Source organism: Octopus sinensis, linkage group LG27, assembly GCF_006345805.1.
Source record: "Octopus sinensis linkage group LG27, ASM634580v1, whole genome shotgun sequence".
NCBI lineage: Eukaryota > Metazoa > Mollusca > Cephalopoda > Octopoda > Octopodidae > Octopus > Octopus sinensis.
Window position 1 is genome coordinate 5,783,374 of NC_043023.1, and position 15,107 is coordinate 5,798,480.

At 41.3% G+C, this 15,107-nt stretch overlaps 1 pseudogene; it reads left to right on the top strand.

The window, feature by feature from the left end:
• Positions 1–8,013: 8,013 nt before the first annotated feature.
• Positions 8,014–8,131, top strand: LOC115225514 (annotated as a pseudogene).
• Positions 8,132–15,107: the final 6,976 nt, after the last annotated feature.

Genomic DNA, 15,107 nt, shown 5'->3' on the forward strand with positions numbered 1-15,107 from the left:
TTCAAAAGTAACTGGTAGCAACTTCTCTTGAAAATGGACAAAATTTGGCATTGTGATACCAAGTACATGGAGAAAAAGGCTAAGTCCCAAAGGAAATTCAAGCTAAAATGGTTGCTAAGTTAGGGGACCATGCACCAGGTTTATCAACAATGTAAAAGTAGGCAACTGAATTTAAGAAAGGAAGAGAGAGTCTCAGAGATGACCCAAGGTCTGGACGTCCTGCAACTGCCATCGCCAAGTAAAAAATTGATCATGTTCATAACAGGTGACTCTTTTACTCTTTTAGTTGTTTCAGTCATTTGACTGCGGCCATGCTGGAGCACCGCCTTTAGCCGAGCAAATCGACCCCGGGACTTATTCTTTGTAAGCCTAGAACTTATTCTATCGGTCTCTTTTGCCGAACCACTAAGTTACAGGACATAAACACACCAGCATCAGTTGTCAAGCGATGTTGGTGGAGACAAACACAGACACCAAACACAACTCATATATATAATATATATATAATATATATATAATATACGTATATACGACAGGCTTCTTTCAGTTTCTGTCTACCAAATCCACTCACAAGGCTTTGGTTGGCCTGAGGCTATAGTAGAAGACACTTGCCCAAGGTGCCACACAGTGAGACTGAACCCGGAACTATGCGGTTGGCAAGCAAGCTACTTACCACACAGCCACTCCTGCACCTATTATAAATCAAATAGCCAATAGCATTTACCATGAGAGAGTTGAGAATATTCAGTACAATGAACTTGGCGCAACAAAGATTTCTGCTTGGTGGGTGCCATGTCTTGACCAAAAACATACCTGGCCCATCACAAGAAAACCTGACATTTCAGGTAGATCCAGCTGGTTTCCTTCAATGTTTCTTAAGCCAGGACAAGTGCTGGGTTCATCACTTTGAACCAGAGACTAAGAGATAATCCATGCTGGGGAGACACCCCTTTATCACCTGTTCTAAAAGAAGTCTAAGTTTGTTTCATTGGCAAGGAAGATGATGGCCTCAATATTTTGGGATGCAAAAGGCATTGTGTTTATTTAAAAGGGCCACACCATCAATTGAGAGTTTTATGCCAATTTGCTGAGGCAGCTACATAAGTCTATCGAGACCAAATTCCCAGAAAAAAATAACAAAAGAGGTCTTGTTTCATCAGGACAATGCTCCAGCACACAAAAATCTTTGGTTTCTTATTTCTATACTACCCACAAGGGGCTAAACAAGGACAGACAAAGGGATCAAGTCGATTGCATCGACACCAGTGCATAACTGGTACTTAATTTATCGACCTCAAAAGAATGAAAGGCAAAGTTGACATCAGCGGGATTTGAACTCAGAACGTAACGGCAGACGAAATACCACTAAGCATTTTGCCTGTCACGCTACTGTTTCTGCCAGCTTGCTGCCTTATCTTTGGTTTCAATGGCTGTTGTGAGCAATAGCATAACGAGGGGGTGGGCACTGTCCCAGGTGCCAATTGAAGGTGGGGGCTCATCAAAAGCAAGAAAGATAAGACTTTAAACAATTGTATGTTTTTTTTAAACATCTCATTTCACACATTAGGTTATCTAATGTTTCAGTCGAGGAAGCTGGTGCATTAAATGGTTAAAATATCATTTCAGAAAAGGCGCAAGAGAGGCCGTGTGGTATGTAGCTTGTTTACCAACCACATGGTTCTGGGTTCAGTCCCACTGCGTGGTATCTTGGGCAAGTGTTCACTACTATAGCCTCAGGCCGACCAAAGCCTTGTGAGTGGATTTGGTAGACGGAAACTGAAAGAAGCCCGTTGTATATGTATATATATATATATGTATGTGTGTGTATATGTTTGTGTGTCTGTGTTTGTCCCCCCAACATCGCTTGACAACTGATGCTGGTGTGTTTATGTCCCTGTAACTTAGCGGTTCGGCAAAAGAGACTGTTAGAATAAGTACTAGGCTTACAAATAATAAGTCCTGGGGTCAATTTGCTTGACTAAAGGCTGTGCTCCAGCATGGCCGCAGTCAAATCACTGAAACAAGTAAAAGAGTAAAAAGAGAGAGAGAGTCCATCTTATATCAAATCCTTCGAAATCACTATCTGATTTGATGGGATTTTGACTGTTATTTCTAGCAGCAACGATTTCAAAACCCAGTGAATAGGAATGTGTCAGGCGAGGACTGAGCTGTCAGTCAATCAGGCACTGCCGGAGGTCCTGGAGCTCTGAGGAGCCCACACTCTACATGTTAACTCTACACATTCAAAGGGTCCCGGTTAACTGTTATGCCCGAGGGTCCCCAATGCTCTCAGTCCACCCCTGGGTGGTGGTGTGATTGAAGGTCGATTTTTTTTAGCTTCTATCTCTAGCAAGGCACGTGATCACGTCAAGACTCCCCTCATCAATCATTGCAGTGCATCACTTATTGCTGCTGCTCTGTAATGCACCGGAGTGCAGTCAAGCGACTGGCTTTGGTTGCAGTGCTACTAGTATCACCTTCCTCTCAGTGGGTGTGTGGGCGGGAGTGCAGGGTGGGAGGGGGTGGGGGTGCGGCGAGGTTGGGAGCAGGGGAGCAACTGTTGCACTGGTACCATGCCTCCCACTACTACTACTACTACTACAACTACTACTACTACGACTACTGCTGCTGCTGATGATGATGATGCGTCACTGCTGCTGCTGCTACTACTACTACTGACTACTACTACCATACCACCACCAACACTGCTACACCACTACACCACTCTATACTAACTACTACTATACTACTACTACTACACCACCACCACTGTACTACACCACCACCACTACTACTACCACTACTACTACTACTACTACTACTACAACCACACTACTACTACTACCACACTACTACTACTACCACCACCACCACCAATACTACTACCACCACCACCACCACTATACTACCACCACTACTACTACACCACCACCACCACCACCACTACTACTACCACCACCACCACCACTACTACTACTACAACTGCTGTTGTTGTTATGCAACAAGACCCGTAAGGGTGATTAGGTGATGGTCTAGGGCTTAGGGGTGGGAGACCCCAGACCTTTGGAAAAAAAAACTTAGTCGTCTTGTAGTCGAGGGCTCTTCGTTGACGCCCGACACCACTGGGAGGTTGGCCCTCGAAATCACTGGAAATGGAGATCTCCAGGTCCAAATTCTTGAACGGCTGCCGCTACTGTTGCTGCTGCTGATGATGATGATGATGATGTTGCTGCTGTTACAGCTGCTGCCACTACTACTACCACCACTACTACTACTACTACTACTACTACTACTACTACTACTACTACTATAACTACTACTACTACTACTACCACCACTACTACTACTACTACTACCACCACCACCACCACCACCACTACTACTACTACTACTACTACTACTACTACTATAACTACTACATTACTACTACTATAACTACTACTTACACTACTACATACTATACTACTACTATACTACTACTACTACTACTACTACTACTACTATTACTACTACTATAACTACTACTTATACTACTACTACTACTACTACTACTACTACTACAAATACTAACTACTACTACTACTTACTACCTACCCTACTACACCATATACTACTACTATACTACGACTACTAGAACTACTCTACTACTAACACGAAAACTATAACTATAACTACTACTAACTACCATACTACTACTAATACTACACCACCACACTATACCACCACCACTACTATCTACTACTACTACTACTATTACTACTACTATAACTACTACTTATACTACTACTACTACTACTACTACTACTACTACTACTGCTGCTGCTGCTGCTGCTGCCAACTGTTGCAGTCATATAATCAGCTACCTACTAACAATCACTGTCACTACTCACCACCACCACCACCACGACTACTACTGCTACTACTATTATAACCAACTGTTGCAGCTTCCTACTACAATCACCACTACCACCACCACCACCACCACCACCACCACCACCACTACCCCTACTGTTACTACTACTGCTGCTGTTGCAGTTGCTGCTGTCACCGATGTTGGTCAGTGCTGGAGTGCCTTTGATCACAGCTGACCAGGGGCTATACTACTACTACTACTACTACTACTACTAGCATTGCACTCAATTCCTGTCTTCGCCATTCTTACATGTCTTTCATTTCTCTCTCTCCCTCCCCTTCTTCTTCTTCTTCTCCTCCTTCCCCTCTCTCATATGTCTTCTTTCAGCCACCAATATCCTTCATTTCTTCTTTCTTTTATTTTTTCTTTTCTTATTCCTCTTTCTATCCCTCCCTTCCTCTTCTTCATCATTGTTGTCCATCATCACTGGCATCCCACCTCCATCTTCTACACCACATCCTCCAACTCTCCTCCCTTTCCCCCCCCCCGTTTTCCCTTCCTTTTTCCTTCTCCCCTTCCCCCTGTCTTCTCCTTCCTTCCTTCTCTCTTTTTTCTCCATCTTCCTTACCTTCTTACCCTTCTTCCTTCCTTTCTCCCCTCCTCCCCAACTCCCTTTTCTCCCTCTTTCTCACCTTCTTCCCTCTACTTCCTTCCTCCTTCTTTTTCTCTGCCTCTTCCCCTTCTTCTTCTTCTTCTTCTTCTTCTTCTTCCCCTTCCTCTTCTTCCCCTTCCTCTTCTTCTTCTCCTTCTTCTTCTTCCAATTCTTCTTCTTCCCCTTCTTCTTCTTCTTCCCCTTCTCCCCGTCCTCCTCCTCCTCCTCCTCCTCCTCCTCCTCCTCCCCCTTCTCTTCTCTTCCTCATCTCTCACTTCTTCATTTACTCCACAATAATCGCATAACCCTCACCATTTCCTCTCCCTTCCATCAGGACCCTTCTCAAAAGCATTATCTCCTCTCCGCCAACACTACCTCCTCAGACAAAGCCTTACAGTGGGACCCTGTGGTAGTTACTAATTTCCAACAAACCACAGCAGACACAGATTAGCATGGAGTCACCACATGTGCAAAGGATCTCCAGTCGACTGCCAAGAGAGACCACGACTTGAAATGCCACTGGAAAATGAAAGAAGCCATTTATCTTATCTTAAAGACATTCCAACTGTGACTGGCCATGAGAGAGACATTGTGTATCTGGGACTACATCACTTACCTCTGCCTTAGCAAAGGCAGAGGTATTGTTTTTAGTTGTGTTTATTTGTTTGTCCGTGGACAAGATATCTCAAGAACAGCTGGATGGATTCAGGGATGTTTGGCCTCATGACAGGCACAAACTGATTGGATTTTGGGATCGATCCAGTACCAGACAAAGGTTCTGGATTATTTGTTACTTTCACTTTACTTTAAATGGTTACAATCTTAAGTTAACTTTCAAGTCTTTCTCAATTATCTCCCTTTAGGCTGTAATTATTTTGAACGGTGAATTTGTTAACTTTGGCTTGTATTAGATAAAGATAAGCTATTTTTTACTGTTACTAAATTCTCTACAGCCACCTTCACATTCCGTGACTACCATTAGGATCAATCAGGTACCAAACAAGGATTCCGGATTATTTTTTCCAGTTTTGTGACTTAATTTTTGAGAGCTGTCTATATATATAAACGGCAGTTTGTCTGTCTGTGTTTCTGTGTGTCTGTTAGGTTGTACCCTCACCCTGACCACAGCTTTCAACCAATTCTGATGAAACTTGGCACACACATAGCCCAATGTCATAATTCAAAACTAACGCAGCGAAAATTTTGAAAAGTTCCTCCCAGTTCTGAAAAATCGATAAATTCGACATGGGGTCGAGCATCTAAGCTTTTTATATGCAACACATTTTCTATCGGGAGACAGCTAGGAACATCGTATACACAGAAGTATTCGAGTGAAGAGAAGACATTGCAACCTACACATGCGCCTTCATTCCCTAGAGGGAAAGAACTAGATTGGGATTAGTCGTTGCCTACTAGGGACTCTTACATACCCAGGCAACGCCAGGCTATGCTGCTAGTTTTTAATATTCTCGTTTGTGAGAGCAGTCAAGTTTATTTCAGATAATCGCATTTTAAAAATTATCTCTGGCTAATCGTTGAGAGGACGTTGGTGTTGCCATGGCAGAGGTTTGCGCTCTCCGAGTGCTCTTGTCTAATATGGTTTCACTCTTTTACTTGTTTCAGTCATGCGACTGTGGCCATGCTGGAGCATCACCTTAAATGGCTTTAGTCGAACAAATCAATCCCAGGACTTATTCTTTGTAAGCCTAGTACTTATTCTGTTGGTCTCTTCTGCTGAACTGTTAAGTTATGGGGATGTAAACACACCAGCAATGGTGGGAGAGGACAAACAGAAACAAACACACAAACGTATACACATATATATATATATGTCCCTGGACATGCTCGGAATGGTAAGTGGCAAGAGAGGAAGAGGCCGACCAAGAACCCGCTGGATTGACACCATCAGGAGTGATACCGGAATGGACATGGCCAATCTGAGGGAAGTGGCCCAGGATAGAACTGACTGGAGGACACTGATCCAACGAGTGACCGAGAGTCGACTTCGACTGAGCGGATAGAGAGAGATATATTATATATATCTGTAATGTAATATGTGACAATTATTCGGCTGCCATAATAAGACTCTCAGTTTCAGATGTCAGGGCGGAAAACTGCTCCGGCATCTCGTCAGTTATCGAGGCAGTCAAAAAATGCTATGGAAATGACCATTAAACAATGGGAAATTACTATGTAATTGACCGTTATTAAGAGAAAAGAGCTATTCAAATGACCGTTAAATAAGGGGAGAAAGTAAAAAATTTAGGAAGTAAAAATGCTCATAGAAATCGCATAAGGGTGCATGTACATACATGCACATGCACGGATGCACACCCACATACATGTGCCTATATCCATTTGCTCACTCACACTCACGTAAAACACATGCACTCACACCCATGCATGTGCCTGTATATGCACATATATATGCAACCATGCATATACACGTATACATATTCGCACACACACATGCACACACACACGTGCACATACCCATATGCACACAATTATATTCAAATACACGTCTAAAATATGCACATGCTATATATGCACATGCTATATATGCACATGCTATATACGCACATGCTATATATGCACATGCTATATACGCACATGCTATATATGCACATGCTATATACGCACATGCTATATATGCACATGCTATATATGCACATGCTATATATGCACATGCTATATACGCACATGCTATATATGCACATGCTATATATGCACATGCTATATGTGCACATGCTATATATGCACATGCTATATACGCACATGCTATATATGCACATGCTATATATGCACATGCTATATATGCACATGCTATATATGCACATGCTATATACGCACATGCTATATACGCACATGCTATATATGCACATGCTATATATGCACATGCTATATATGCACATGCTATATATGCACATGCTATATATGCACATGCTATATATGCACATGCTATATATGCACATGCTATATATGCACATGCTATATATGCACATACTCACTCACACTCATGTTAAACACATGCATGTATATCCACATATATATGTACATGTGTATAGATGTATATATATGTGGGTGTATATACATGTGTTTCATGCGAGTGTGAGTGAGCAAATGCATATAGGCACATGTACATAAGTGTGCATGTGTGCATGTGTATATATGTACATGCACCCTTATGCAATTTCTATGAGCATTTTTACTTCCTTACTTTTTTACTTTCTCCCCTTCGGGTTTTTTCCCCTTATTTAACGGTCATTTGAATAGCTCTTTTGTCTTAATAACGGTCAATTACATAGTAATTTCTCATTGTTTAATGGTAATTTCCATAGCATTTTTTGACTGCCTCAATAACTGACGAGATGCCGGTGCAGTTTTCCGCCCTGACATCTGAAACTCAGAATCTTATTATGGCAACCGAATAATTGTCACATATTATATTACAGATAAATTCCTCTATTTATATATCGAGGTCTCATTCATTCCTTTGTTATCTTAAAATTACTATTAATCATGTTGAAAGCACCCGTTCTCGTCTGATCACCGAAGTTAAGCAACGTCGAGCCTAGTCAGTACTTATATGGGTGACCGCTTGGGAAACCTAGGCGCAGTAAGCATAGCACATTGTTAATGGCGGTGCCCCAGCATGGCCACAGCTCATTAGCTGAAACTGGAAAAATCAAAATCAAAAAATCAAATCATATATATATATATATCGTGGCCCCATTTGATCGTGGCCGTTGCCAGCCTCGCTTGGCCTCCATGCCGGTGGCACATAAAAAGCACCATCTGATCGTGGCCGTTTGCCAGCCTCGTCTGGCACCTGTGCCAGTGGCACATAAAAAGCACCCACTACACTCACGGAGTGGTTGGCATTAGTAAGGGCATCCAGCTGTAGAAACACTGCCAGATCAGACTGGGCCTGGTGCAGCCTTCTGGCTTCCTAGACCCCAGTTGAACCGTCCAACCCATGCTAGCATGGAAAGCGGACGTTAAACGATGATGATGATAATGATGATATATATATATATATATACATGTGTATATATTTATAGGCGTAGGCTTGGTTGTGTGGTAAGAAGCTTGCTTCATGGTCCCAGGTTCAGTCCCACTGCATGGCACTTTGGGCAAATATCTGCTACAATAGCCTTGAGCCAACCAAAGCCTTCTGAGTGGATTTGGTAGACAGAAACTGGAAGAAGCCTGTCATATATATATATATATATATATATCTGTGTGTATGTGTATTGTGTTTTCCTCCTGCCATTACTTGACAACTGATGCTGCTGTGTTTATGTCTGTAACTTAGCGGTTTGACAAAAAAGATGGATAGAATAAGTACTAGGCTTACAAAGAATAAGACCTGGGATCAATTTCTTCGACTAACACCTTTTAAGGTAGTGCTTCAGCATGGCTGCAGTCAAGAATATATATATGCATATATATATATCCAGATACTGCAACAGCTTGGGTTTCAGAGGACCACAGCTTTTCAACATCCTCCCTAAATGCCTGAGAGACTTGCATGGTGTGGATGTGGGTTTCTTTAAAACTAAATTGGATCTCTTCTTGTTGGGAGTCCCAGATGAACCTACCTCACGACAGGAGACACAGATGCAGGCAGCAGCATCAAACTTCCTTGTTGACCAAGTGCCACGTATCAGAGGTGGATTCACATATTAGTGTAGCTCATTCAACAGTGGTGCCCCAGCATGGCCGTGGCCTTCGGGCTAAAACATTTTTAAGGATTTAAGGATATATATATATATATAAATATATATACATATATGCACATATATATATATACTGTGCGATGGGTAAATTGTTGCCATTTTATATTCTTAATTTCGCACATGCACATTGATTGCTATTGATTTTATCGACTACACAGTATAGTAGGGTCAGTTGGGCACCGTCTGGGAGAAAAACAGCACCATGACACAATTTACTCTGCCAGGAATTTGGAAACAGCATGTTGTACTGCTTGGCATTCATGCTGGAATCTCCAATACGAGCATCTCAGAGTATTTGGTTGTTAATCTGAGGACATTGCATGTACCGAGAATGGAGTGATGGCAATGTTATGCCTCCATCCATCTTCCCACTCAGTCTCAGACTCAGCACAGAGGCCTACATCAAGTGCTGCTCTGGGTCAAGTGGGTGGCTGCTGGAAGACCCTATGTCAGGCAACAGAACCCTGCTCCATGCAACACAAGCAGGAGAACCCAGTCATGACTTTATTTACATTATAGAAGAAGAAGAAGAAGAAGGAGGAGGAGGTGGAGGAGGTGGAAGAGGGGAGGAGGAGGAGAAGAAGAAGAAGAAGAAGAAGAAGAAGAAGAAGAAGGAGAAAGAGGAAGAAGAAGAGAGAAAGAAGAGGAAGAAGAAGAAGAAGAGAAGGAAGAGGAAGAGGGTGGAGGAGGAGGAGAGTGTGAGAAGGAGAAGAAGAAGAAGAAGAAGAAGAAGAAGAAGAAGAAGAGAAGAGAAGAAGAAGAAGAAGAAGAAGAAGAAGGGAATCAAGGAGACATTTAGTGGTGGATTTGAGAAGTATTTTGGTTGCTATTTTTAGCTGATAGAGAAACCATATAGAGGCTTCCTTGAGCTATACTCGACTGTGCTAGAAATAGCAGTCAAATGTTCCTGAAATCAGCTAAACATCTTAATTAAAGATGAGAAAGAAAGAGAATAGAAATTAGAGGAAGGGTAAGAGGTAGGTAGTAAGCAATAGTGAGAGAGGTTCAATGAGTAAAGGCTGAAGGGGAGGAAGGGGAGTATAGTGACAATTTTAAGTGGAGAGGGAAGAGGAAAGACAAATACGTTGAAAGGGAAAGAGAAAGAGAGAGAGAGACAGACAGACACAGAGAGAGAGGGTAAGGACGAGTAGAGTTATCTATCAGAGCTGAGAAGATGGTCAGATATAGCAGCAGTCATTAGTAAAGGAGGGGGAGAAAAAATTAGAAAGATAGAGAGAACGAAGGGGAGAAAGACGATGAAGAGAAAGAGAGAGATAGAGAGAGAGATCAGTAGTCATAAGCTAAAAACAGACAGACACACAGAGAGAAAAAGAGAGAGAGAAAAATTTAACGAAAGCAAGGAAGACTCGAGAGAGGAGGAGTTTGAGAAAGAGGGAAAATAAAGAACAAAGAGTAAGAAGGGGAGGATTGATTAGTAGTATCAGAAGCCGATTAATAGGTGGTGGGAGAGTAAATAGAAACTATAAAGAGGGGGATAAAGGAGGGTAATGTATAAGCAGAGAAGGGAGGAGGGAAGAAAAGAGTAGCGGTCACACGTAAAAAAGTGAGTGGCAGAGCCGCTAGTCGGAGGGAAACGGAGAGGTATGGAGAGGTAATAGGTGAATGAGAGAGGAAGAGAGAGGGATGATAAAAAGAAGGAAAGAACAGAAGGGAAAAGGAATTAAACAATGTTAGAGGGAAGGAGTGGAGGACAGAGGAGAGGGTTGTATTGAAATCAAGGAAGGGGAGAATATGTGAAACGACTGAGAGAGGGAAGAAGGGGAGGTTTAGTACTGACGTTAGAGTAGTGGTAGTAGAGAAGCGAGGAAGGGGGTACACATGCAACAATTAAAATATAGTGGGAGTAAGAAGGTTAAACGGTGTGATAGAGGCGAAAGGAGAAGAAAAGGGGGAGAAGTGAAAGTAGCTGTAAATAGGGAGAGGGAGAATGGGTAAAATAATTGAGAGAGGGTGGAAAAGCGAAAGGGAGATAATGATGAGGGGGAGATAGCTGTAATAATGCTAGAGGGGCCGAGTGGAAGGCGGAGGAGAGAGTTATATTGAAACCATGGAAAGGGAGAATATGTAAACAACAGAGAGAGAGGGAGGGAGAGGGAAGGGGAGGTTTAGTTTTAACGTTAGAGTAGTAACAGAAGAGGAGAGAGGAATATAGGGGAAAACGAGAGAATGAGAAAGAGTAGTGAATTAGAGAAAGAGGGAGGAGGTAAAACGACTGAGAAAAGAGGGAAAGATCTGAGGGAGGAAAGGGAGAGAAATAATGGTAAAGAAATATCGAAATCAGAGAAGGGGAGGCAATCATAAAATGAGAGGGAAAACAGTAAGGGCGGGAGGAGTAGAAAGAGAAAGCAAGAAGATAGCGAGAGAGTGGGAGTTCAAAAATCGATATTGACAGAGTGATTGGTGTAGGGGGTGGAAAGGGGGATTAGTGAAGTGAAAATATTGGAAAAACCGTCAGCAGCTTTAAGTGGTCAAGTGTTGACTATTATACACGGATCGATATTGAGTACAGTCCCAATATATCGATAAACCGATAAATAGATAGATAGATAGATAGATAGATAGATAGATAGATAGATAGATAGATAGATAGATAGATAGATAGATAGATAGACAGAAAGATAGATAGACAGATAGATAGATAGATAGATAGATAGATAGATAGATAGATAGATAGAAAGAAAGATAGATAGATAGATAGATAGATAGATAGATAGATAGATAGAGAGAGAGAGAGATAAAGATAAAAAGATAGACAGATAGATGGACAGCCCGATAGATAGATAGATAGAAATATGTATATCTATATCTATATCTATATATATATATTCTATTAAAATGTCTTACTGATGAGTCTCATTTCTTCATTTCCCTGAAGAGATTATATTGTTTTACACCATTTTATTCATTTGGAATAATACCAGTGATATCTTCGAAACATGTGTCAGAAGTAAAAGAATTTGAATAACACCTGCGTGTAACTCCATTTATATATATATGTGTGTGTGTGTGTGTGTGGTGTGTGTGTGTGTGTGTGTGTGTGTGTGTGCGTGTGTGTGTGTGTGTGTGTATGTGTGTGTGTGTGTCTGTGTGTGTGTGTGTGAAGTATATATGCCACTTAAATGTGGCTAACCACTAAGGGTGGATGCTACTGTAGCTTGTAGCCCCAGGAGAACATCTTCTCCAGCTGGCTATTGACACACTTTCTGTGCCCTATCAGTATTTGCAAAGGGAAGCCATCCTTCACATCGTCGACCTGACGTGATACGCATGGACCCGGGTTTCTGGATATTTATCCGTCATCAGCGCACTACAATCACCGGTCTTCGATGCAAAAGTGTCCCAATGAAAATACATATATCCTTTTTCCAGTGACAAAAAGTCACTGATCTCGAAAAAGTGTAAAGAAGCAATAATAAATCTCTGAACGAGGCATAAACAGTAACTGCATGATAATGTGAAGTATATATGCCAGAAACCCGTGTCCGGGCATATCACGTCAGGTCGACGAGGTGAAGGATGGCTTCCCTTTGCAAATACTGATAGGGCACAGAAAGTGTGTCAATAACCAGCAGGAGAAGATGTTCTCCTGGGGCTACAAGCTACAGTAGCATCCACCCTTAGTGGTTAGCCACATTTAAGTGGCAAATATACTTCACATTGTCGAGCAGCTACTGTTTATACCTTGTTCAGATAATTATTATTGTTTATATAGGATCTTTTCCTTTTGAACGGCATATGTCAACACAATTTCTAGTTAACTAAACACTTTTAAACTTCGTACACTGGTAGAATGTGTTTATAAAACATCAGTTTTTCTTGGCTTTATTGAGAAAATTCTATAGTTTGTAAGATATTTGTAAGCATTTCGGCAATTTTAACCAATCGCTGGAGTCCATTTGGGGTGAAAATATTCCGTGCTGTATGAATATGTCCCTCCTTTAAGAAACAGATTGGGTTTATTTACATTTGCGAAGAAAAAAAGATACCCTTCCCCCACCCCTAACCCTAACCCTAAAACAGGTTGAAATGTAATAGATCGATACTAGGGTTATAATTATGGGTGACAATTTCATACGACACCGCTTCGGAAAATGGGATTTTTTTCTAGCGGTGTCGACCAAAGCCTTGTGAGTGGATTTGGTAGATGGAAACTGAAAAAAGCCCGTCGTATATATGTATATATATATAATATAATATATAATATATATTATATATATATTGTGTGTGTGTGTGTGTGTGTGTGTGGTGTGTGTGTGTGGGTGGTTGTGTGTGTGGTGTGATGTGTGTGTGTGCATGTGTGTTTGTATGTCTGTGCTTGTCCCATCCAACGTCGCTTGACAACCGATGCTGGTGTGTTTATGTCCCCGTAACTTAGCAGTTCAGCAAAAAGAGACCGATAGAATAAGTACTGGGCTTACAAAAGAATAAGTCCCGGGGTCGAGTTGCTCGATTAAAGGCAGTGCTCCAGCATGGCCGCAGTCAAATGACTAAAAACAAGTAAAAGATTAAATGTCGGCCAAACTGGCTCCTCCTTTCTCTGCTTGTGTGAGGCTGCACTTCTCTCCACACTGCAGGCCTTTTTCCTTAATCAGTATTGCTATAGCTTTTGTTGTCTGTAGCTGTGTTTGCACTCCACTGCCAATAATGTTTTAATTAAACATGTGTATTTTGATGAACAGAAGTGAGAAACCGATTTGGTTTATTGGATATATGATTGGAAAGATTAGTAGTAAAAAACTCCCATCAACTTGAGAGGCCTTTTTTTTTTTATCGCACACATGATAATAAAACAGTGAAGGAAACATCAGATATTGTGTATTCAGAAATAAATGAGATCTGGGACAATGCTAAGATAGGGATCAGGGGCAAACAACATGTCCTTTTCAAGATTCGAAAAATATATGAACAATTTAGATCACTTCAAGAAACAGAATCAAGGAGAAATCAAAATCAAATTGCAAATGAAACCAAATTTAAAGATTACTCTTTTACTTGTTTCAGTCATTTGACTGTGGCCATGCTGGAGCACTGCCTTTAGTTGAGCAAATCGACCCCAGGACTTATTCTTTGTAAGTCTAGGACTTATTCTATCGGTCTCTTTTGCCAAACCGCTAAGTTACGGGGACGTAAACACACCAGCATTGGTTGTCAAGCGATATTGGTGGGGGCCAAACACAGACATACACACAAACACACACACACACACATACACATACACACACACATACACACACACATACACACACACACACACACTGGTGTGTTTACATCCCTGTAACTTAGCGGTTCGGCAAAAGAGACCGATAGAATAAGTACTAGGCTTACAAAGAATAAGTCCTGGGTTTGATTTGCTCGACTAAACGCAGTGCTCCAGCATGGCTACAGTCAAATGACTGAAATAAGTAAAAGAGAGTAATCACATCATTGAGATCTTGAAGATGCAAGATAAAGCATAATTAATTCAAAATATTGTGAATAAATGAGCATTATATTTGATAGAGCCACCTGAATGCTAAAGGGTTAAACTGGACAGATCTGACCATATTTTACTTGTTTTATGTTCAAACTGGCCAGATCAGGCCTTTCATACCTACCCTACAATGTCATTCTAAAAATAGACAATCACATCATTGAAATCTCAAAACTATGAGATGATTACTCTTTTACTCTTTTATTTGTTTCAGTCATTTGACTGCAGCCATGCTGGAGCACCGCCATTATAGTTGAGCAAATTGACCCCAGGAATTATTCTTTGCATTGGGGTTTTTGAAAGTCTGGTAGTGTTGGGTTATTCTTTTTTTAATTCATTTGCTGTAGATCCTATATATACCTTATTTAT